The 16760-nt window shown below is 49.0% G+C and overlaps 1 pseudogene across 1 annotated transcript; it reads left to right on the plus strand.

Annotated features, from left to right (window-relative positions):
• The first annotated feature begins 1417 nt into the window (after nt 1-1417).
• On the plus strand, nt 1418-2278 carry LOC308418585 (small ribosomal subunit protein uS5-like; annotated as a pseudogene). Its single transcript has one exon. The product of its transcript is annotated as a small ribosomal subunit protein uS5-like (transcript).
• Nucleotides 2279-16760: the final 14482 nt, after the last annotated feature.

Below are 16760 nucleotides of genomic sequence, written 5' to 3' on the forward strand. Positions count from 1 at the left end.
ACTTCAGCAGGAGTCAAGCAAGAAATATGAAATTCTGAAATTCTGAAATTTTAAAAAATGTGCATGCTACTTAAAAACCACACGGACTGGAGGGACATTTGTTCTCTTCACTAATTTTAGTCTTCCTGTTTTAAAAACATTGCTTGTAAGTGACTCAGAAATGCTCAGTGGTGTGTGTGAGACAAATCTTTCTTATAGGGAAATAATGAATAAAATCTGTAAGTGCTGCTTTATCTAGGAGGCAGGGCTTAACCTTCCCCTCCTGAGGATGGGTCCCATAGTTGGTTTTCTCTGCCTGCTGGACCACAGGATGCGAGAGGTCTTGTCAAGCATCATTTGGGGTGTTCTGGGAGGGTGTTTAAGGTGGGGTTCACTCAGGTGTTAGCTCTCCCTGGCACAGGGGCCCTGTGGGGGTCTGAGAGAGCAGGTGAAGCTCCTGCCTTCAGCATGGAGCGGAAGTGACAGCTCTTCCTGGGTCATGAGCTGGCAGCCTGCGTAAGGTCACAGTCCACAGTTAAAGGAGCTCTGTCACCCTACAAACCCGGGCCGCCTGTTCTTTCTTACTAGCATGTTAATCATTCACCAAAACGGGCCTCGCTATGACATTTCCACATATGTGCTTAATTTTTTAAAAAAGATTTACTTATTATATGTCAGTACACTGTAGTTGTCTTCAGACAAACCAGAAGAGAGCATCCTATTATAGATGGTTGTGAGCCACCATGTGGTTGCTGGGAACTAAACTCAGTACCTCTGGAAGAGCAGTGAGTGCTCTTAACCGCTGAGCCATCTCTTCAGCTCCATATGTGTTTATTTTAATCAAACACCCCATTGCCCTCTCCAGTTCTCTCCAAACCCCTCCCCCACCTCTCCGTCACCGACCCCTCCCCCGCCCACCCCTCCCCCACCTCTCCCTCACCGACCCCTTCTCCCACCTCTCCCTCCCCCTGTGGAGTCTTCCGTGCTCACCTCAGTTTTTTCAGCCTCCAGTAGACTTCCATAAAGGTTGGCTAAGTACCAAAGGCGATACCACGGAACCTCTTGCCTACCCCCCCCCACCCCCCGCAAACCTGCGTGTGTTTTTATCCCAGGTACTGATCTGGCTTCTGACTAGACAGGACGGAAGTTCATGTAGAATTTGGATTCACCTAGTTTATTCGGAAATCTGGCTCCTCCTGCATGTCTCAGTTGTCTCTGCTCAGTGGGTAGAGTTCCTTGTTGATCTCTCGCTGGACAGTCTGAGCCTTTGCACTAGCAATCCTGGTGGGAAGGGGGGAGCATGGAAGTGCTAAAAACCTGTATTAATCAGACTTGAGCCATTTTCCCCAAATCTGACCCAAACACTAAGGCCAGGAGAGCAGAGAAGTCTTCATTAGAACAGACTGATATGGCTTCTTCTTCTTCGGGAAAACACCAAATGGCGGATGACCCCGGTGCAGCGGGAGGGCCCGGAGGACCCGGGGGCCCAGGCTTAGGAGGCTGCGGCGGCTTCCACGGAGGATTCAGCAGCGGTCTTAGGGGCCGAGGCCGTGCTCGAGGCCGCGGGGCTCGTGGAGGTAAAGCTGAAGACAAGGAGTGGATCCCCGTCCCCAAGCTGGGCCGCCTGGTTAAGGACATGAAGATCAAGTCTTTGGAGGAGCTCTACCTGTTCTCCCTGCCCATTAAGGAGTCTGAGATTATCGACTTTTTCCTGGGTGCATCTCTAAAGGATGAGGTTCTGAAAACCATGCCAGTGCAGAAGCAGACCCGGGCTGGCCAGCGGACCAGGTTCAAGGCTTTCGTCGCTATCGGGGACTACAATGGTCACGTTGGTCTTGGTGTTAAGTGCTCCAAGGAGGTTGCCACTGCCATCTGAGGGGCCAACAATCTGGCCAAGCTTTCCATCGTCCCTGTGAGGAGAGGCTACTGGGGGAACAAGACTGGCAAGCCCCACACTGTCCCATGCAAGGTGACCGGCCGCTGTGGCTCTGTGCTGGTGTCTCATCCCTGCCCCCAGAGGCACTGGCATTGTCTCTGATCCTGTGCCCAAGAAGCTTCTGATGATGGCTGTATAGATGACTGCTACACTTCAGCCAGAGGCTGCACTGCCACCCTGGGCAACTTTGCCAAGGCCACCTTTGATGCCATCTCAAAAACGTACAGCTACTTGACCCCTGACCTCTGGAAAGAAACTGTGTTCACCAAGTCTCCTTATCAGGAATTCACTGATCATCTTGTGAAAACCCACACCAGAGTCTCTGTTCAGAGGACTCAGGCTCCAGCTGTGGCTACTACATAAGGGTTTTTATAAAAGACAAAATAAATGAACTAAGTCTGTTAAAAAAAAAAAAAAAAAAAAAAAAAAAAAAACAAAACAAAAAAAAAAAACAGACTGATATGTGTGGGGTGGGGGAGGGGAGATGAAGCACACTGGAAGGGCCCCAGGTCGGTGACAAGGGAGAGTCAAGTCAACACAAATCCTAGTGATAACCTCCGTCTGGGCAGTGGGGTTCTGGGACAAATATTGGGCTGTGTGGGGGAAGGGGGTGTCCTATGAACAAAGCTTCCAAGCACCTGAGCCTTCTTCCATCCTTCCTGTAGGGCCCAGAATTGTTTTGTTTTTATTTTTAATGTATTTAGGGGATGGGGGACTTGTCATGGTGGATTATACCTTTAATCCCAGCACTTGGGAGTTAGGTTCCAGGCAGACAGACCTATACAGTGAGGCCCAGTCTAAGAAATAAAGTTAAGATTTAGACTTTTTAACCGTGTGTGTGTGTGTGTGGGGGGGGGGGGGGGGCAGACAGACAGATGCGGGGGAGGGGGTGTTCATGTGAATACAATGTACAAGAAGTCCACAAGATGGCACCATATCCTCTGGAGCTGGAGGTTGTAAACTTCCTGATGTGGGTGTTGGGAATTGAACTTGTGTCCTCCGTAAGAGCAAGTACTTTAACCACGGCGCCATCTCTCCAGCCTCTATTTTATCTACTTTGAGTTATACTGAATGGTATTATCATTCTTCAGCTTCATATATTTCAACAGTTTAAGAATAAAATCAAAATCCCGCAAATGGTGCAAAAGCCTTCATGTGGAACCGCCCCCCTTGTCACCGAATCCCACTCTGCCTTTCCCTCTGTGCACGCATTGCTCTGGCCCCAGCTCCTCTCCAGTTTCCTTAACGTGCTATATCTTTTCTCAGCCTTTCCCGGATTCCTCTTGGACGTGTGCTATAGCCCCTGCTCGGCAGTACAATTCTAAAGTTAATGACGTGTAAATAAAACTCAGGTCACCCTTAGTCAGAGTTCTCTGTGACTCTGGCTCTCAGAATTGGGTCAGATTTCTCCAGATAGCACTCATGAGTCTCTGTGTGTGTCTGTGTGAATATGTGTGTGCATCTCTGTATGTATGTGCATGTGTGTTTGTGTGTCTGTGTGTGTCTCTGTGGGGAAGGTTCTGTGTGTGTCTGTGTGTGTCTGTGTGTGTCTGTGTGTGTCTGTGTTAGCACCCCTCGGCATAGGAAGTGCCCAGATCGTCCCACCCAAGGAAATAGGTAACTCTTGGACCTCCTGCTCAAACCTGCCTTGACACAAGGCACTGTGGCTGCTCCTCACAGTTGTGAACACGGGGGAGGGGGTGATAACTAGAACCCAATGGTCTGCACATGGAACGTGTCAGGAAAAAAAGTTAAGCTATGAATTTGGGAGATGAGGGAGGCGGCTCAGTGCTCAGAGGCCTGACGCTCCTCTGGCACCTGCACTCACTTGTGTACCCATATATACACACACACACACACACGCACACACACACACACGCATACACAAAAATAAAGCAAAACGCGAGAGTATGCGGTTTCCTCGGGCGGAGTGGATTTCCACACGGGTGTGCTGAGCTGGGGACTCTGGCGTGGAATCCTGGTTGCTGTTCTGAGGAGCTCTACCCGAAGCAGAACAGCGCCGAGAGGGGAAAATTACTGCAGACAGAAACCTGAGGTAATTCTAGTTTTATTTACACAGGCTGTTCACCTTAGACACTGAAGTCAGGTTTAGACATTCAAACCGCCCTGTAATGAGCACATTTTCTACCATCCTTTCCCTTGGTAAACATCTCCCAGAGACACTAAAACAGACTTTCTTTCTGAGTGTTCGGTGTCCTCAGCGCCCCCTCTCCACACCCACTGTGCCTCACATAAAGTCTGGCTTGTTGGGGTGCTGAGAGGCGGGTGTTCCTGCACCTCCCTGCCTGGGTGGGCACAGCACAGGGGACCCAACTGCAGCTGCTCTCCTGGTCTAAGAAAGAGCCCTCCCTCTCCGGTTTCCTCAACTACACAAGAGCACACTGGGGTTCCAGAACCTTCCGCCATTTCTTGAATAAAGGCAAATGTTTCAAAACTACTTTTGCTTGTAAAGCATGGCTAATTGTTTGGGTCCTTGTGTCTGACTGTGAGGGCCAGCGACAGAGGAAAGTGCAGCCGTGAACGCTCTTAGGTCATTCACTTCCGGTTCATCCATTCTGGGGGTGGGGAGCGGTGCTGTCAAAGCGACAGTGGATCCTTTAAGACCAAGAAGGGAATGTGCAGGGAGGTGGAGCAGGAGAACCAGGGAGGAAGGACACGGGAAGGAGGAAGAGAGAGGCCTCGTGCACACAGCTCTGTGTGTCCCTCTCTGAACCTCCTCCTTCATGCATGCAGGAGACTGCCTGTCACCAGGCTTCCTTACAGGACAGAAGGCTGAGGACTAAGCTGACTCCGTCCCACGGACACTCCTTTCTCCGTGTTAAACCCTCCTTTTCCCTTCTTTCTGCTTTCCCGATGTTTTAGCTCAACAAAGAAGAGGAAGAGGCAGGGCTGGGGGTGTAGTTCAGTGATGGACTCTCCCTCAGCAAGCCTCAGGTCCTGTGGTTCTAATCCGGGGTACCACCGGATGGAGTGGGGACGGGGAGGAGAGAGGACAGCGGACAGCAGACAGAGTGGCCCCTGGGAGTGCTCAGCTCAGTGGACGATTGCTATCGGAGTTTGTCGCCCTTTTTTTCCCAGGAAAATTAATTTGGTAAGTTTGTGAGACCAGAGGAGGAGACTAGACTGAGGAGGAGAGGTTTGCAAAGGGCCAAGGGTGAAAGGCAGGTCAGGGCCACAGAGGAGCTGCCGCTGAAGGACAGTTGGTCCAAACTGTCTCGGAAGGCCTGCGGGGCCTCCAAGCATCATTTCTGCTGCTGAATCCAAAGCAGGGTTACAACTAGACGACTCTAAAACGCCAGCATTAGCTGGTGTATAATAACCCAGTTGCACAGAACCGGGATTGAGTGTGTGTGAGGTCCAGCGACTGCTCTTTAGGGACGAGGCTTCCTTTGGAATGGACAACTCGGGACCTGCTCTCTGTAAAAATTAACATTTCTGCTGGGCTTGCACATTAGAACAATGCCAGTCGGCGTGAGTTAGAAGTGTATCGCGTGTCACACACACTGACACACGTCGTATATGTGCACCACTTTTCATGACCTGCGGTTATCCCACAGAAACACGGGCAGGCAGTAGAGAGGTGGCTCTGAGCCAAGAACACACGCTTGGCTCTTCCAGAGGACACACCTTCTGTTCCCAGCACCCACCTGGGGCAGATCAGAACACCCCGCCCTGCAGGCCCAGCGGCTCTTCCGTCCTGTCCTCTACGAGCATCGCATGCATGTTCACACAGGCACATCTTTACATACACAGGCATGTATAATTAAAACAACAACAACAACCACAATAATAATAATAATAATAATAATAATAATAATAATAATAATCTGTCTTTTTTAAGCAGCAAAGTTGAGTGTAAGAATTTACAGTGTGGAAAAAAAAGAATTTACAGTGTAGCTAATTACAATAACAACAATCTGGGACCGAGGCTGATACATTTTCTAGAGCTATAACAAAGAGCCAGATTAGGAAGCTTAGAACACAGAAATCCATGGGAAACCTGTGTGTGTGGCCTCTCCCAGGAAATACAAATATTTTTAAAAAATTGAAGAATTTTAAGAAACAAAAAAAATTAAATTTAAAAAGTTCCAGCATAAACAAGTACACACACAAAAATAAATCACTAAATCTCCTTTATAGTTATTTTTAATCTTCGGGTGGATTGCAGGTCAGAGGAGAGTTTTCAGGAGTCCTTCCCTCCAGGGGTCAACCTCAGGTCATCAGCATGAATTACTCTGCCTCTATTTATTTTTTCTTCTTCAGTTCTTGGTTTTGTCACTTTTTAAATGAAATCACAATGGTAACAGAGCATGGCTCAGTGGGTGAAGAGGCTTGCCGCCAAGCGGGATGACCTGAGTTTGATCCCTGGCGCCCACGTGAGGGGAGGAGAAAACTATCCCCGGACCTCACATGCATGCCGTGGTGCTCTATGTCCTCAAACAAAACTTAAAACATGTTTTAAAAAAATGGTTTCGAATAAAACACTCACAAAGACGTGTATATTTTTAAAATTTTACTTTTTGATGAAAACAAAAGAAATGGAATCCTGATCGCATGGGTGATCCATAAACACTGATAAGATCACGGGGTGATCAGTACACTCTGATAGGATCACATGACTGATCCCCATATTCTGATAGGCCGACACGTGGGTGATCCGTATACCCAGGTATCTTTCACCATCATCCAAATCTGAAATAACTTCCATGCTACCTCCTATCATATCTGCCTGCTGTGACTATTGCTAAGTCCCCCACTGGCCGGAGCTGTTGTTGGAAGACTCCACCTTGCCCCACGCTGACGATGTGGGCTCTCCCACCCTCAGATCTAGGGAGCAATGGATGCCCATCGCTCATGATCCCTGATGTCTCAACATTTCTTGTAAGGTCCCTAGGTCTATCCTATGGCCCTGGAAAAAGGTCTTTTTGATTAACATATCTTCTTAAAAATCTCAAGAACGCTGCCCCCGACCCCAGAAAGGGGCAAAGGGATTCCCTCCAGCAATGCCACGCCCACTCCAGCAAGACCACGCCCACTCCAGCAGGGCTACGCCAGCCCCCAAAAGGTCACGCCTACTCCGACAAAGCCGTGCCTGCTCCAACAGGCTTTGTTGGTGCTATTCTTAGTCTGGGGCAGAACAAGTAGCAATCCTTAGTTCATCCTAGCTGGATGCCTGACTTGATGGCCAAAGCTATCTCATACCTAGGACTCCTAAAAATCAAATCTAATCTAATCCAGGCAGCACAGCGGGGAGGAGAAAGACAGAGACATGCCACCCACGGACCTGCCCTCTAGTGCATGGCACAGGCAAGCCATAGGCCCACTTGTCACCAAGCCACACAGCACAGATAAAAGATGTCACCCAGAGGCCTGCAATCCAACCTCTGGGTGACCAGCCTGCAGAGGGAGCCACCACAGTGTACGAGCATGTGGTGGACAGATGGGAGAGAGGAGCGGAGCAGCTAGACCCTCGTGAAGAAAGGCAGAACTGGATACTCAAGGGTGGAGAGGAGGAGCCTGTGTGAGTGGCCAGTCCTGTCACCTGGGGCCATGGTGAGGTCCTAGCTCGAGCTGCCACGGAGGGCCACAGGGGCAGGGGTAGGTGCTCATGTGGAGAATATGGGGATGTCCCTGCTGGGGCAGCTGCTGGGGAGCTTGGGAATGTCCAGAGGCTGGGATAACTGGCTCCTGGGATGCCGCTCTAGGGGGAGCCGGCTCCATCGCTTACCGGCAGCAGCATTTGGGAAAGCGGGCCCTGTGCCTCCTCCAAGCTGCACAGTGGAGCTGATTCTGGTGGCAGGGGCAAAGGTGAGCTGGCCTTGAAGAAGGCAAACGCAAGGGAGAGACACTCGTCTGCCGTCACTGTCTGTGGCAGTCAGGAGAACTGGCCCTGGGGTCATGAGAGCAGCCCTGTCTTTCAATGGCTGCAGCACTTAGGCAAGCCTGGTCGCAGTGGGCGTGGCCTTGTTGGAGTGGGCGTGGCCTTGTTGGAGTGGGCGTGACCTTGTTTGGAGCATGAGCACAAGAGAACAGACCCTGAAGCCTGCCAGTGGCCGCATTTGATAGCCTTGCTGGAGATGGGCTGAGCAGCTCAGCTACCACCCAAGCCCAGATCCGGGGCTCTGAATTGGCCTCCCCACAATCTATATCATCTGTGAACATTTAGAATGTGTGACAAGGCCAATCTTGCGGATCCAAAGCTGCGTGATCTCCATGACACAGGGCAACAACAGGATAACCAGGGGGAGTCTTGATGAGGATCCAGTATGGATGATGTCACAGAAGCCAGAGATCTCGAACCAGACGGTGACTCATTGCAATGAACATTTACAAGTGGACAAAGGGTATACTGTAAGACACACTGTGACACAGTACAGCTTCCGCGGAGAGATGGTCTCCACGCTTTGTCGTTATTGTTTGATTGCTCGCTTGTGTGACTTGTTAGGAGGTGAAGTTGCCAGGATGGAGGGCAGAATGAGATGGAGAGAAGAGTGGGAGGGAGGTGAACGGTATGAAACACACAAAGAATCAATCAAAAGTTAAAAGGGGGAGGGGCTGGACAGACGGTTCAGTGGTTAGAGCACTGGCTGCTCTTCCAGAGGTCCTGAGTTCAATTCCCAGCAACCACTTGGCGGCTCACAACCATCTGTAATGGGGTCTGATGCCCTCTTCTGGTGTGTCTGAAGACAGCTACAGTGTAATCATATACACAAAATAAATAAGTAAATCTTCAAAAAAAAAGTTTAAAAAAAAACTTTAGTGTGCTGTTTCTTTCTTATCACAACCATTAGCTTTGTCCTGCTAAGAAAAGAATTTAAAAAACAAAAAGACTCAGAAGAAAACTTGAAAACAGCTTATTGGAGTCAGCTAGAAAAAGAAACTGGACAGGCTCTGGAGTTCTTGGCTGCAGTCATGAAGAAGAAGAGGAAAGGCAGAGAGTGTCCGTAGAAAACGAACCTTGGAAGTGGACGCAGGAAATAGAGAAACATTAGTCGGGCTCCGGACTTCGTTCCTTGTAGTTTTTATTGAAGGGACAGAATGCTGCCAGGTGACATGGACACACACTCTGCCCTTGGTCCAACCAAAAAGCAAATATTTAACCTTGGTGTTGTAGGCTGGGAGGTGTTGCTCTGGGTGGTCTAGAACTCAGAAGGAGCCAAGAATGAGGAGGCCAGGCTGTGCCTGCTGACTTCGGGTTTATCAGCTGGAATTCCAAGCTCCTGTCACGGAGCACACCCAAGTCCTTATACAATATGGGGAAAGTGTCTTCAGGAGAAAACCTTTTATTTTTCTAAATGTATCTCTTAGATGGATAAACAAAAGCCAAATCATTAAAAGCTCCTACAACTAATTAGCTACTTTTTCAGAAAAGCAACATTTTTTAAATGCCAGGAAGCGTTGGTAATACCTGTCAGAGAACAGTATGCCAGGGTGTCAAGAGCCTCTTTCTGTGCCATCCCTGAGCCCGAGGATAGCTCAAGTAGTCTCCCATACAAAACAGAAAATGCCCCTATGCATTCGTGTTTGCTTTTGTTTTTTTGTTTTGTTTTGTTTTGTTTTGTTTTTTTGAGGAATGTTGTAAGGACGTGGTTTATAATTAGTACATGTGTGAATGGCTTCCTCTAATGTTGCAGAGTTTTTCCACTAAACAAACAACTTCCTTTGATCCACCATCTCTAGAATGTGTTTGGTTACAGGACCTCTCTCTCTTTTTCATGCTGTTTCACGTGTATCATGGGAAGTCATATTTTTAAAATATCATTCCTAAAGTATTGCCCTACATGCATAGTTAGTATTCAGCCTATGGCTACTATTTCTGACTTTGTATAATGGTAATATTCTCTATTATCTGAGGAGTTAACCTGGAAGTCAGATGGTGCAATGGTTAGAACTCTGTTAGCTGAAAGGACACCATATCTTGACAAGCCTATATTTAGCCTTAGAATACAAGCAGCATCAGACCAACCCACTACAGACTGTGAAACATAGTTTTGACCATAACTTTGACCAAGTTGTGTGGCTTCCCTGGGGACCCTCTTTGTAAACAGCAAGTCCTATGGTGCTTCTATAATATGGCAGTATGGTTTGGAAGAGACCTTGGTTTGTCCCTGATGTCATAACATTAAACAGTTACATTTATTGCTAATGTAACCATTAACTTACTAGCCACTCCAAGACCCTACAAGCACAGATCTAACTGCAGTGTAGCTGTGTCCGTGACAAAGCTCTTTGCTACACATCCAAGTTTCCTCTGAGCTTTTATATATGCAGATTACATATGTGAACAGTGTCCAGTCACCATTTAATAAGAGAAAAAGGGCAGCACCAGGTATATTGAATGGGGCCTTTAGAACTAACTGGCTTGAGGTGTGGGGCCTTAACATCATAAAAGACAGGTTTCTGAACTAGGGGGAAGAGCCTTTCCTTTTTCCTAGGATCTCAGAAACAAGTAGCAACCACATACATTTATAGCATGTGCAGCCACTGCTCTGGAGGTTAGAAGTCTAAGGTCAGTAGGCATGGTCCCTCCTGCTATTGCCCATGTAGGCTGCTTCTCACTGTGGCCCACACACTCTTCTGGGCATTCATGACCACGTTCTACCCTCCTTGTAGACACAAGCCTACACTTGGCATGGGAGCCCACACTGAGAACGCCCTTTCATTCTGTTTTAGTGAAAGCTTTTTCCAAATGCAGTCATTGCCCTACAGGGTAGATATCCAGGATGACTTTAACATCAGAAATGAGGAGTGGGGACACAGCTCATCACAGAGAAGCTTGGTCCAGGGGCAGCGAAGAACTTTGCATTCCCTTGAGTGCTGGATACCGTAGGCTACCGGGTGAGTTCCTTCCTCGGCTCTCAGCCCTCAAGCCTTCTTTAAATAATTTCATAGCATCACCTATTGTACTTCCAAGTCTTCCTCTGAGCCGAGAGAATAGAGATGACAGGCAATTTGTGATCATTATCCTCAGCGTTTTATAAAGGAGGGCAATGCGTTTACTATGAGACACGTAATACACATTCTAGCTGTCGCCACGGAGACACAAGGGCCTTTTATATGTCTCTTCATCTCTGATTTCGTTTAGCCTTAGACCTCCTAACAACTCCAGGCAGTCTCAACAGTGAACTCTGAACATAGATCTTTTCTCCCCAAAACAAGCAGCTCTCAAAGGTGGCAAGCTGCGGATATAGCAGCCAGATGTATTTTCAACATCCCCCCCCCCCCCCGCCACACCTCCTCCAACAAGGCCACACCCCTCCAACAGGGCCACACCTCCTCCAGCAAGGCCACACCTCCAAATTCTTCCCAAACAGCTCACTAACTGGAGACTAAGTATCCAAATATAAGAGCCTATTGGGGTCTATTCTCGTTCAAACCACCACATATATACATAAATACAACCTGCTTACCTACTAGGTTTTGATAATGTTACCTGTGTTTAATAAACTCAGGGCTAGGGGCTAGAGAGATGGCTCAGTGATGAAGAGCACTAGCTATTTTTCCAGAGGTCCTGAGTTCAATGCTCAGCAACCACACCGTGGTTCATAATCATCTATAATAGAATCCGATGCCTCCTTTTGGCTTGTCTGAAGACAGCAACAGTGTTCTCATATACAGCATAAAATAAGTACATCTTTAAACCCCTTTAAAGCACTTGGCATTGGATAGCTAATTGACGTCACAATCTACCTAGGGAAGACCGTTTCTCCTACTCTCAGCATTTCCTAGTTGCCTGTAGTTTCTCTAGGGTGGAGGTCCCTGGAGCGTCCCCTTCCGTGTTAACACGTTGGTGGTGGTGTCATCTAGCTTTTGTCTAAGCAGCCATGATGAGGGGCTTTCATGAGCATAACCGATCTTGAGCAATGCACTTCCTGTTCCTCTGGCTCTTGCCGCCTTCCCGCCCCCTGTTCTGCAGGGATCCCGGAGCCTCTGGTGCAGGGACTGTTATGACAGATCCCTTTGGACTGGGCTCCACTGATTCTCTTTATCAGTTTCTGTAGTTTTGTTTCATTTTGGGTTTTGGCAATGCCCTTCCTCTGCTGCAAAGAGAAGTTCCCTTGATTAGCAGTAAGAATAACTGTGTGTATAACGACAAATATTCATAGCGTAGTTAGGGAAAAGTGTCTGTTGTAAGTTCTTCTCCGGGCTCCATGACTCCGCTAGCTCTGGGTAAACTGGCTAGGTTTCCAGCACCAGCCATGCTTTCCTATTGCGGTAAATATTCAACAAGAATCTGCTGGTACCGGTTCCGCAGCGGAGCCGTGGGTCACTGCGCTGGATCGGAGTATTCAGCAGCCCTAGCCACGCGGTCCCCTGGGCGGTTAGTTACCACGCAACAGAGCCGGATCCGCACCCACTCTAGGAGGGGTCCTCCCTCTTCTGACCTCCGTGGACACAGCACACAGGTGACAGACATCCACACAAATGCATATAACTAAATCTAAAAAAATAAAATCTTAAAAAAAAACCCTGCACGATACTAAAACTGTTGAAAGTGCCTTCGATGTAAATATTCTATATTTACATAGTTAACTCAGAAAGTGATTTGCACAACCCATCTGTCTCTTGCTTTAATTTAATCTGGGTTAGTTGTAAGGTTTTTTTTTTTTAATGGCAAAGGTTTCGTTGATGTGTGCAGGCTAAAAATCTGTAAAGCAACATTCACAACTGTGTGACTTCATTTATTGACCAAAAGTGACATCTGTGATTTCAGATAACAGCATCCCAAGGTTCCAGCTGTTATCCAGCTCCCCCTCTGGTAGTCCTGATACCAGCCTGCCTTTGTCTTTGGGTATCAGTGACAAAGACATTTGCCAGCAGAGGGAGCTCTTTTGCTAAAATCCAAAGCGCTTTCTTGTCTTTTTTATTTAAAAAAAAAAAAACAAAAAAAACTGCAAACTACCCAGCAGTCCGCTTGAAAGAGCTTGAGGCATTATCTTCACTCTTAAGTGAAGTCGCTGGGTTATTTCGGACTACGTAGATGTCACCGGAGAACACTGATTAACATACTTTAGTAAGATGTTTGGGGCTCGCGCTTTTTGTCTGACTACTTTGCACAACCTGGCCACCTTCCTGGATGCGCCCCGCCCGCTTTAAGGACCGGGCTTTTAAACCCCGGCTGGTGGGAGGCACTGTGGGGTTTTTTTTTGTTTTGTTTTGTTTTGTTTTTTTGCTTTTTAAATTCGGCTTGGGTGTTTGTTTACAGACAGGTAGGGCTCAGTCCTCCAATCTCAGGTTCACCGCACCCGGCTCGGATGCTGTTTAAATTTAGATTCAACCCAGGAGACATCATACGTCCTGCATCTCCGAGCCCTGCTCTCTGTCTTCTCCAGCGCACTGTGTATTAACAGCGACTACAGTCTGTTTTGAGCATCCGAGTGGCCAGTCATCTCACAGAACCGCGGCGGGTCAGATTCACGTGGTTTAAACTTAGCCTCTAGGAGCCGCAGTATCTGCTCTCGGGTCTCCTTGAAAACTTTTCGTAGAAAGCAAAAAGATCCAGTGTGAACCGGCGGGCAGAGCTGATGTTCCCTGAAGACGGAGGACGAGGACGTCCTACTGGACCACCACCTGCCCCATTTAATTTAATTAATTAATATATGTGTATATATATGTGTATATGCATATATGCACATATATATTTATATATATATAGAAAGAGAGAGTTTTTTCTCAACATTTTTACAAAGGCCAGGCCGGCCTGGAACTCGAGGCAATCCTCCTGCCTCAGCCTCTGCGAGGCAGGGATGACCAACACTCTCCACCACACTCTTCAGACCTGGCGGTCCGCAGGTCCCGCGACTCCGCCCACTGTCCTGCCGGGGAGGGGCAGGCGCGCTCCCGCCCAGGTCGCCGCAGGGTTGTGCCAGCCCCTATGCAAATTAGATGCCGCGGCGGCCAATCGGAAGCCGGCGGGGCGGTGACGCGCACGCCGAGCCCGGTGGTATTTATAGCTCGTATTTAAAGAGCCCTGGGGAGTCTCCCGCTCGCTGGGCGGCGGCGCGGAGCTTCGCGGTGGCGGGTGTCCAGGGGGAGGGGGCTGGGCCCGGACGGAGAGTGCAGGGTGCAGTGGTCTCGCCCCTCTGCCTAGGCTGGGCTCCTGGACAGAGAGAGAGCGAGCGAGAAAGAGCTTTGTCACTTGAACAATTAATGCTTCTTCCGTTTTCTTTCTTTTTTAGCTCTTTGAACAGAATCTTACTCTAACCTAAGCTGAGCTGTATGTCACTGTATAACACAAACTGGCCTGCCCCCGAACTCTCAGCGAAACTCCTGCCTCAAGTGTGAGTTTGCAGACCGATGTTGCAGGCGCGACGATACATACGAATTTACGTATACATGTATATTATATGTTTTAAATTCCCTTTTAAGCTGGGGATTTGGACTCTCAAACAAGAACAGAAGATCCGTTCCGACCCCACCCCGAGCTTCAGCCGGAGTCACCAGTAGTTTCCTGGTACACGAGGCTTGAAAGCCGCCTTCCTGGGCGGGGGAGGGGAGGACAATGCGAGCTGGAAAGCCAAGAGTCCTGGGATTAGGGGGCGGGGCAGTTGGCTAGGTGACAGTGTGATCATGGAAAATAAGATGCAAGATAGTGGCGGGTGATCAGCTCCTTTCAGGCGATTGACCTCCAGGCTCTGCAGTGCGAAGGCAGGAAGCGCATGAATGACATCAGAGGAGCCCTGAATAGGACCCGGTGTCTACAGAGCTGGCTGCCTTCCTCTCTCCTCCGCTACACACTCTGAGCAGAATTTAGCCGGACGGTGGGCTCAGGCTCTGGGTGCTGCCCCACGGAGACACTGACCAAGTTTAGCGCGCCTGGGTGCCTGTTCAGCTGAGTGTAGAGACACGGACCAGGCTGTTTGAGAGGAGCTAACCCAAAGTGCTGTGGTTACCGTTCTAACCAGACATACAGGTGCAGAATGGGGAGGCCCTCGCTGGTCTGCAGGGAACAAAGGCTTCTCAGCTTCCTCCACAAACTCAATTCTCTGTAAGCCAGGATTGGGTTGTTACCCACAAAGGGTCTGGGTTGTGCCTGGTCCCTTCTCATCCCTTTTCCTTAGTAAGGTGTGTTTGAGATAGATCTCTATAGAGCAGGCTGGCCTCACACTCAGAGCCGGTCCAGTACAGGATTTAACGCTGCTGTGCACAAAGCCAAGAATGGGAGGAAGCTGGGTATGGTCGTTTCGGGGTACGGTTGTCTGACTTCTGGGAAGTCTGTGCTGTTGCCGCCCCTGCTTGGAGCTTGCTCCCTAGCAATTGCCAGGTCCTTCCACGGTAGCCTGACGGGCTCTACTCTCAGTCCCTGTGCCAGAGAGCAGGGCTGGACAGAGGTGTCACAGCTGGTCACAGGACAGTCCTGAGGGCAGCATTTGGAAGGCTCTGACACATGTGAGACCATCCAACTCTTACAATATCGGGTGAGCTGAGCCCAATTCACAGCCAAGAAAGCAATCCTCAGACTCACTGGGACGGACGGATGGTTGATAGCATGTGAGACCAGGCCAGACCTCTTAGCTGCTGCCCTTTGCATCTGTCTCTGGGAGGAGGGGCTGCGACAGTGGACCACCTTTATTGTCCCAGCTCTCAGACCAACTACAGTCACCCTAGCCCTGGCTTAACATGGTAGCTGTTAGGGGTATCTAACATGAGTTAGAAAAAAAAATGGTCTGGAAAAACAAAGCTGATTTTTCCATTTGTCTTGAATTTGCAAAGGTGCTCTGTAAAGCTGCTTAATGATTAAACTTTGGGTGGCAGCTTGGCAGTGACCGTCACTCTTCCCCCTACTAATCGCACGGAGAATCTAGGGAACTGAGCGGTGCTCAGATTAGCTAACAGCCTTCTTTAAGGTCAGACAGTGTGCACAGAGCCCTTGCTCTACCTGCTGTTAGACAAGAGCAGGCTGGACTAGCCTCATTTGGGACAACGGGCTGTCATTAGGGTCCGATATTTGAATGAGAAGCTGTAAGGCCATAGTTGTGAGTACTGGACACAAGAGATCTGGAAGGCGGCCATCTGACTGGGCTAACGCTGGTCTCATCCCGGCTGGACAGCCCTAGGCAAGCCTGGGGAGCCAGAGGCCTGGGTTGGAAATTAACCTGTCTCTTCTGCGAGTGGCTTCACACCTGATGTCTCTGCCTCGGCTTCCTCCTCAGTCCCTTAGATGCTAGACTTTTTAGGGTGCCTTCTTAAATGTGAGAGTTTGAATACAGTCTCTTAGGCTGCCTGCACCCCTTGCTGCTCCGGTGACAGCTTTCGGAACCACTCAGCTATATCTGACTTTACATAACCCACTACACTGTTACAGTCTGCACGTGAAACTTTACCACGGGCTCGTGTGTGGGTACCTGGGTACTGGGGCGGTTTTGCAGGAATGGAACCTTTAGGAGGTGGAGCTTTACTAGAGGAGGCGGAGCTTTACTAGAGGAGGTGGAGCTTTACTAGAGGAGGTGGAGCTTTACTAGAGGAGGTGAAGCTTTACTAGAGGAGGCGGAGCTTTACTAGAGGAGGTGGAGCTTTACAAGAGGAGGTGGAGCTTTACTAGAGGAGGTGGAGCTTTACTAGAGGAGGTGGAGCTTTACTAGAGGAGGCGGAGTTTTACTAGAGGAGGTGGAGCTTTACTAGAGGAGGTGAAGCTTTACTAGAGGAGGTGGAGCTTTACTAGAGGAGGTGGAGCTTTACTAGAGGAGGTGGAGCTTTACAAGAGGAGGTGGAGCTTTACTAGAGGAGGCGGAGCTTTACTAGAGGAGGTGGAGCTTTACTAGAGGAGGTGAAGCTTTACTAGAGGAGGTGGAGCTTTACTAGAGGAGGCGGAGCTTTACTAGAG

Source organism: Micromys minutus, assembly GCF_963924665.1.
Source record: "Micromys minutus genome assembly, chromosome: 3".
NCBI lineage: Eukaryota > Metazoa > Chordata > Mammalia > Rodentia > Muridae > Micromys > Micromys minutus.